Raw genomic sequence first — 9755 nt, forward strand, 5'->3', positions numbered from 1 at the left:
TACACCATAGAGAAATCAGTGGGGTGGAAAAGTATAAAATGATAATACTGGTGATAAAAGGTAATTGAGAGAGTGTCTGCAAAAGGACAATGAGACTCAAGGATGCATGTCAGCAGAACTCTTTCTCTAAAAGAGCAACGTTTTTGTTGTTTTTGGATGTAGAGAAGGGAGGAACTCATTTTAAGGTGGATGTGAATGTGGGCTTCTCTTTTAGTTGATGCCTGCCGTTAGTTTAATGATCACCATTTCCCTTTTAAGTTTATAATGTTGTAACCATGAAACTTGATTACAAACAAGCTATTACTAACTAATTGATGACAACCGAGTTGTCTGGTTACGTGTCAACTCAAAGCAATGTAATTATGTTTGGTTTTTCAAACAAATTTTGACAAATGTAACTTGGATGCTGATGACATGTTGTTTACCTACCTTATGGCATTGCTGAAAATAGGCATGTCATTTGGAGGTGCTGTTCTAGCACTAACAGAAGATGAGATGCATTTTTTTTTTAACTCATCTTGAGTTGTGTAGGAAAATAAACAAGGATTTATTTCTACTCACCTCTTTTGACATGGAAATGTGGGACTTGATAATTGGCTTTAGATGATAATTGACAATGCCAGTCTCTCATCCTTGATCAGTGTAGTGGGGGTAACCTTGTTAAAAGGTGGTCCTGTAGATAAACCTCTCTCCTCCTAAAACATGTTAGCGACTGTGCTAGCTGTTTAAACCTTAAACTCATTTGATAAGATGACCAACATCCTACTCGCTCACATGGCAGTCGAAGGCTTTTCTGTCACTCATTGTTCCACACCTGTCAAACAGAATAACCCACTTGGAAAAGAGGGCTATCTGCTTGACCGTACCATCAGTTTGCTTAGCGTGAGGGAACCTGGACGACTCATCAAACGAGGCATCAGGACCAATCCTGCGGACCCTTGGCGAGTCAGCAGAGTACCACGCAGATGGGAATCCAATAATGAATCTCTGATGCAGGATGCACCTCAAACAAACTTTCAGGGGAGCCGTTACAGATGGACTCAAAGGGCTCCTTCTCCTTCTGAAGTTGGCTGTGCACCCGCTTTCATCTAAAGAATGCACCATGTGGTCCTACCAAACCTGACTCCGCTCCAAACTAATCTCTGCATGGAGTGACAGAGATGGGCACAGTGAAAGTTAGGGTAAACTCCAGTAAATGAACAGTGTACTGAATCCTCATTAATACTTTAGTCTTGTCTCACTACCACCTCACCGTCAACTCTGACAAGCCACATGCATACCTCAAATGTAAAAACCTTTATCTTACCATGTTGCTCTGGGCAATGAAAGATGCCTGACTGTTTATAATATCTAAGATAACATAGTCCACAGTGTAAACATGAGCATGAAACCTCAGATTTCAACTGTTACATAACTGAAGAAAACACAGACAAAAAAAGAGCATTATTTACCTGTTATTCTGATTGGCTTTTAATGCTTATGTTCCACAGCATCTGTTTTTGTTTGTGTGCAATGAAAAGTATTATTCTTTTCCATTTGTGGCCTTTGTTCCATGGGCAAGATCTACGCCCTGATTCTTGGTGTCCCACAGAGATGCTCTGTTCGCTTGGCGACAAGATACAAAAATGATAGTGAGATTGTTTTAATGTAGTGTTAACATCATTTTAGGCAGCATAGAGCTTTCACCAACTACTTTTTCATGCAGGTTATTATTGTCTCTGATGTTATGGCGTTGAAATCAGCTGTTAAGACAGTCAGTCCAGGCGAATTGTGAAATCTCATGACTCAAACAACCAAGATGGGTACAAACTGCAGTCTCTGGTGACTTCCATCAATATTTATTTTAAGTCATTTTTGTTTCCAATTAAGGGCAGCACGGTGGTGCAGTGGGTAGCACTGTCACCTCACAGCAAGAAGATCTTGGGTTTGAGGACCTGACTATTTAACATCAAACAATGTTCCATATGATTCTTAAACATGAATGAATGAAACACATTTTTGGTTAACTGTTTCAAAGCGTTTTAAGTATTATTTGACAAAATAAAATCTTATCTGACTTGTTTTGTGTACTTACAGAATGACATCACAACGTTTAAATGCACCGTCACATTCACTGAGTTATTTTGATGTTGTCTCCCCCAGTTCCTCAGTTGCACTTTGGCAGTAAATAACTTGAACCCATAGCTACTTTCAGACCATCAGTTTGGTGGTCATACAATACAAATAAACGTCTTAACATTTACTGTTAACAGGTCAGGATGAGTAAATACAAAGACAATTTGACCGGCTATTTTAGGCGTGGCACATCTATACTGCAGTAAACACAACATTTAACCATGCTTTGCTAATTTTGTTGAGACTGGTAAGCACCACCTTGGCTTACCCTCACTGCTCATGATTGGCTTTTAAAGAGATATGACATGACATGCCTTCTTTGAGATAAACCACTTGAACCTTGTGACTGGAACTGCTATTTTATCCAGTTTGCTATAACGGGCCTTTTCTTTTCCCTTCACAACAGTACAGTTTTCAGCAAGTTTTCCTTGGACAATACTTGGAGAAGATTCCCATTGTGCAGCGGGTCACTGACAAACATACCATTAACCCAAATTTAGCTGTGAGCATCTGAAAAAAAACCAACCAAACAAAAAAACCCATTAAATCATTAAATCATGTGTGATGTTGACAAGCCAACTTCTAGTCCAATGACCCACTCCATGTATTGACTCTATGTAATCTTTCTCTACTGCTGCTTTGTGGAGATAGACCTTATAAGAAGGACAGCCGTGATCATTACAAATGACATCAATATAAAAAAAAAAGACATCGCATGAAGTATCAGTGAGCAGCAGTCAGTCAAAGTAAACGAACAGAATAAAAGCCACTGAATGTTTAAATTCACTTGTCCTAATCCAGGTCTCACAGCAGCTTAAAGAAGTATGATTGTTGTCCCCCACAGTTATGTATGCGAGATAGGATTCTCCTCTCTGCTGTATTTGCATGGCAGTGGTCATGGAAAGACAACAGTACCATTGACTTGTCGAGCTGAAATTAAGTTTTGCACTGTCACTCATTTATATACAAGGATTTAAATACATAGAAGTTAATTTTTGATGCATATTATATCTTAACTGAGCAAGAAATTGATTTTCTTTCATAAGACACTTCAAGCTCATTAGCAGGGGTTCCAGTGTGTGTTGTGGAATTGTTACTTGCTCGCCTGGCTTGATAAAACCATGCATTGTAGCGGAGACAGGCTGTAGTCACACTCCCACTCCATCGTAAAAGAAGCCCATGTGGCTTTCTGCAATTTAGTCCTCAGACAAATAAAACAAACAACTCGGTTAATATTACAGCCCTGGATGGAGTGCATTAATTAATTGAGTGAGAATGGTGTGTGCATTCACTATTAGTCACTAATGGAAAACAACAACAACAACAACAACAAAAATCTCATGAGTACAGCCAGATAGACCAAATGCTTATTATGGTGGATGTTGCCACAGTAACAGAGACCCGAGGGAAAGTGTGCACTTGCATGCCTCACACACACACACACACACACACACACACACACACTCACACACACACACACACAAGTACATATATTGAGTTACACATACCACCATTCCCTCTCTCCTACCAAGTGGGAATAGAAAATACCTAATAACTTAAAGATATTATCTGGCACAATTTCAAAGCTAGACAGTGAAGATAAAACATAGCCACAATTTGCCTATACAATGCTAATCAATGCTAATCATATAATTATCTACAAAATATGTAAAAGCTTCAGTAGCATACATTTGTGCATTACATGAAAGACCACATACTTGTGAAAATTAGTTGAGGAGGTGAAAAGACAATAACAATAATAAAAAAAAAAATGATGGTCTTACAGATTACGTGATAAAAAACACCAAACAAACAAGCCAACAAACACACACACACACACACACACACACACACACACACACACACACACACACACACACACACAAACAAACCACAACCCCTTATCCTTTATGAGTATCTCTGTCATGAATGGGAGATTATGGCATAAACCTCAGAATGAATGGATGAACCAAAATGAAAAGAGGAACTTTTGCCAAAAGATAAGGACAGAGAAAAGACTGGTAGACATTACAGACTAAGAACCAGCAGCATCTAGATCTGGAGCCCCATGAACATCTTCCCCTGTGGCCTGGGCTTCTTCAGACACAGAGCAGACTGTGTTTTCATGTTGGAGTGCTCCTGAATCTTCCAGTAAGAACAGGGGTCCATATGAAAGCATCCTCAAAGCTCCCAGCCCATAGGGAAGTGACATAATCAATACGCTTCGCCCATTCTCCTCTGCACACACCATGTTACCATGGATTGTAGAGTTTCTCTTACATTGACCTGTCAAGTGAGTAATGCCTCAAACCCAGATTTAGAGCCAGAAATGGATCACAAACACACACACACACACACATAGAATGTTCAGAGTAATGCCAGTAAACGGTAATACATCTGATGTGGTTAGATTCACAGTAGATACAGGTAAGAGAGTTTGTAGCTGTAGAAATGTTTTGGTGGTCTTAAAACGTACAACAGTAATGAATGTCTGGGTGTCAGAATGCTGACATTCTGGAATATTCCCTCTCTTCTGAGAGGAGAGTCTGACTCTCATTCTGGAGGTTTGGGCTCTAAGGTCATGAGCAGCAGTCTGTGGATAGATGGGCTTTTGGACATCTTCTCCTGCAAACATCTGATCTGCTGCTCAAATGAAAAAGAGGCACAGACAGATATGAATGCATTACATATTTCAATTTAAGCCCAACAGCATCTAGATTTTTCTTCTTCATGAATAACTAGTGGTTAGGAGCTGCCAATCACTTTCACTCTTTCACCCAGCAAGGACGGGGTGTTGAGAAGGAGATGGAGGGGGGGCTGGGAGACAGCGGATCACGACACGTATTTGTATCTGTGACCCGCACACACGTGGTTCTAATTTTGAACTCAACCTTTGTGTGGCCACTGTGTGTGTGTGTGTGTGTGTGTGTGTGTGCATGAGAAGAGACAGAATAGAATCCCATTTGAATGCATCCATGTGGGAGCCCGGGCCATCGTTTGCTCAGGTATTCTATGAATGTGATTTGTATTTTTTTTGAATATTTTTTTCTTTGTGAAGGAAATCCAAATGAGAATGAGAAAATGGCCTTCAGCCCAGTGCATGCTGGTGTATGCCAAGAGAAGACTGTCACTGACAACAGCAGGGAGAACTGGTACATGTGCCAATTTATCCCTGCAAAGATAAAAGAAAAAAGAGAGAGAGCAAAAAAAGGAAAATGAAAAAGGGACCAAATGCAGTTGAATAGCCTTATTATAATAACAATACGTTTTTCTTATCAAACCTGTGAAATATATCAGATTTATCCTACCAAAGGCTTATGCTCTTACCCCATTGGAGGTGTCTGTTAATTAGAGAGATACTTTTTTATAATTAAAGAAGCATTTAGGTTATTTGCTGAAGAAGATGAAAGAGGCTGAATTCAGAAGGTGGCTTAGAACACGTTGGGGGATTGGGGGGAGATAGAGAGAGACAGAGAGAGATTTTGGTGTGTGTGATTTGGAGCTGGATAAGATGAAGGTATAGTGGAATAAGAGGAATGATGACATTCTCTGAGGTCAGAGGCTATTTTTTTTAGCTCTTACCTCAGCTCCGCAGATACACCCTGCTCACCTTTCCTGACCCGCACCTCCTACTGGGATACATACTGATAGTGTTCAAAATGAGAAAGCGTGTGTGTGTGTGTGTGTGTGTGTGTGTGTGTGAAATAGAGAAACAGATGAATTGTCTCTCAGTCTGAACCAAGTCTGTACGTATAACACTCACTGATAACAACCAGACATACATTACTGTCTAATTCTTTGTTTACTCCGAGAAATTAGGATTTAGACTGCATGTCTGTGTCTGTCTGCAGACATCAAATTAAATTAAATTCATTAAAAATTAAAAATCAGAATTCAGAAGTAAGCTTTTGTCTATTTACATGAATCCTATGAAGCCCAGCCCTTTACCCTGAATGCTGTGAAAACATCAGGTAGCAATGCTAGTCACAGAACAAGCATAAATAAAAACTAAAAAGCTGTTAATTTGCTATGGAAATATCTGGTTGTCTGTCAACATAAACAAAACAAGCCTACCTAAAATATTTATCTGCAAGAACTTTTCACAAAGTTCACACAGTGCTTCTAGAATCTGACTGGGTAGTTTCTTCCAAGACTCTTTGCCATGAAACAAGAAACCTTTAAAAAACAATCTCTGAATCGATTACAGTTATGATTGTCGTTGTTGTTGTTGTTGTTGTTGTTGTTGTTGTTGTTGTTGTTGTTCTTCTTCTTCTTCTTCTTCTTCTTCTTCTTCTTCTTCTTCTTCTTCTTCTTCTTCTTCTTCTTCTTTCTCTTCTCCTCGTCCTCTGAAAGATTAGTTAGGTATCCCTTTATCTGTCTATATTCATCCTTAACAGTGATGTTCATAGTTTTGGGGGAGGAAACTGCACAGTTTAAGCTGGGAAGTTATTCTTAAATTAAATGACACTCTCACACTACGTCCCATACTGTGCAAATCATACCAATCATTTTACTTCTATGAGGCAATATAAAAGTTAAAATACCGTAATAAAAAGTATAATGTCAATGAAGATTAAAAAAAAAATTATAAAGTAATTTGAACGCCACAGTAAAGGAGAAGATATCATGGTGGTCTGGTGTGGGCAGAAAGATGCTGGAGAGATTTGACTCATTTGAAATTTGGCTTTATCCTGGTGCAAACAGGCCACACGCTTTCACAGGATTTCATTATAAATATTCACTAAGTGTTGTCGGATCTGGGAGTGTGTCCTCGATGCACATTTTAATTTTGTCCTGTATTCTGGGGCCAAAAGATTAACAGACCATTAAATACTGCATTTACAGAACACAGCAACAACTATATTCATCAAGGTTTTTTTTTTTTTTCAGATGGAGATGTACATCCAGAAGACACAACTCAGTTCTTGTTTATGCGCACTCAGTAAGAGGCCGTTACCGTGGTGAAACAACAGACTACTGGCAGAGTCAAACCGACTGACAAACATGTCAGCCAAGTGTAAAGTCAGATTGAGCTGTGCTTTTAAAGGACAGATGATAAGGATCCATTAACTGTTTGCGCACTGTTAGAGCTTCGAGATAAGAATGGACAGACAAACATTGTTCCTGCACACTCAGAAACAAATGATTGACTTAGAGATCACATTTCACATAAAAAATGAAACATTTTGAGAAAGCGAATACACTGGCAACATGTTCAAGCCTCATCCAATTCAAAGTTTTCTACATTTTTCCACAATATCTTCCAAGCTGTTGGAAAACTGAGGTCACTGGGGTCATTGTCATAACAATTTTTCCCCCCTTGTGTTCGGAGCCATCCACAGACATCTGAGCATTTCACGGCAACAGATTAAAAAGCAAGGGACAGTTTCAAGTTAGCATTTGTCCTATAGGGTGCTAGCAAGATGAAAAAGTGTTTCCAGTTTGTCCAGTAGTAAAAGAATTGTAAACCAGTGGGTTTGTCAGTGCACTGAGGTGGTTTAACCCATTAATTTGACACCAAAGTCACTGTATAAGAAACTGGCCAAGCCATCTGTCACAGTACTAATTTTATAAAGGGCAAACAAACTGCCCATGCCTGGCATTACTGTCTGTGTACTGTGACCGCTGCATGTAACATAGGGCAGTTTTATGGCACTAATGCTTTCTGACGGCATTTGAAGGACCTTTGAAGGACAGTTGAGTTTGTAACACCAGATTGTGGCCTCTGTTAGACAAAAGGCTCATCTTAAAAAATGTTCATGTTTGCTGCTTCTTCACCTCTGATTTCTCATGGAAATCATCAAAAGCTTACTGCCTCATACTCTGTGAAGCAGCGTTTCAACTTTACAAGGACATCTATGTTTATAAACTCCACTGAACTGAATATTAGAGTGAAAACATTTGTTACCAGAACATTCTCCACAAAATACACAGTTTAATACACCCAGCTGTTAGAGGGTTCTCAGACACGTGGGGTAAGACAGCACACCATATGTACACTACAACAGCTTTACTCAGAAAAAAAAGAAAAGAAAAAAGAACAGGTTAGGGGTGAATTCAGCAGTCTGTATTCAAGAATAATATTAGAACTGGAAAATCTGTAATGGAATTGGGAAAACACTAAGAAAAAATAACTTTTTTTAGGAAGTTGGACTTTTCCTTTTTTAAACTATAGAGAATAGGGTCATATTTTAAAACAGCAGCAACAACAACAAAATTTAGCCTTGATTTGCCATGGTATTTCCATTATTGTGACATGACTAAATAGTAAAAAAAGAGAGGTATTGTAGTTTAAGTTAGGATAGTTTTAGCTGTACTTCATGGTATTATCATTCAGGCTAACCCAGCTGTTGGTTCATGTGTTACCAAATTGGATTATGAAAGCTCATTCATTCATACCACCTCCTCTACTTGTTTTTCAGCTGTTTATATATATGAATGTATGTATGTGTGTATGTGTGTATATATATATATATGTATGTGTGTGTGTGTGTGTGTGTGTGTGTGTGTATTTCAATTCAATATCAGGTTCAAAGATTCAGAGAAAGGGGCACTGTTGATGGTTGATGATGACAGGAAATGCTTCCTTACAATGCAAGGAGATTAGACTTGGATTCACTGAAAATTACCCCCAACACCACTTTCAGGAATAATTACCGCTAACTCCGCCTTGTGTAGGCTCTGGATTCTTTAACAGATTGAAGCCACGTAAGGAGATAGATCTCAGCAAGGAGATAGATTCCAGTAGATTTTACAGATTCCACATCTTTACATCATCAACTATACATAGATCCTTCAGCTCTCTTTTACTCTTCCCTAATGTTTTTTCCTTATGTCCTTAAAACACACAAGAAATGTAGACTTCACACATCAACTCTTTTCCCTGCAGTGTTTACATCTGTAAACAAGCGTTCCTAACCGCACCAGAACAAGCACAGTCATATGAGAGGAGTCAATTAAATTTCACTAAAAGACCACAGATGTAGGAGAATTAATGTTGTAGTGTGTTTGGGCATATAAAATTACTTGTATTATGTAATGATGAGCCTGATCTAAATAATTTCAATTCCATTTGACTGTTACTCTTTCAGAAAGCTATGTAGATATTTAGAGGTGGTACTAATGAAATAACCTGACTACTGTTGATTACTGTTGTCACAGGCGTGCTGATTTATAGTCGTAATTGTATTTATGTTTTTTCTCTCTTTCACTGTAGGTATGGTAGTCTGATGTCAAACGTCTTTGTACATTATGACTCGTGACATTTTCTGCACTAAGAAGGCTAATTCCTGAACTTGAGAGTGTAGCACAACTGTGTACTAAAATCTATGGGCAGTTAATTAGAAAGAAGAAATAAAGCACTTGCAAAAACTGAACGTCAATAAATTTGAACAATTATATTTTTGACAGCTTACAGTAACAGTAATATATGTTAGCTATGCTATGGGTAAGCGGAATGTGTTGACTGGTGCTACTGAGTCCAATTCAGTTCCCAGTTACCAAAACAAACCTGAATATTGCCTCAAACAATCAGGGCCTTGATCAGCTTAACAAACCTCATCAGTGCAAAACAAAAGTGTAAATGATTACTCCTCCTGATTGACTGGGTGTAATGTAATATACGCATTAACTAATTGCAG

The sequence above is a fragment of the Chanos chanos genome, chromosome 7 (assembly GCF_902362185.1).
Source record: "Chanos chanos chromosome 7, fChaCha1.1, whole genome shotgun sequence".
In the NCBI taxonomy this organism is placed as follows: Eukaryota; Metazoa; Chordata; class Actinopteri; order Gonorynchiformes; family Chanidae; genus Chanos; species Chanos chanos.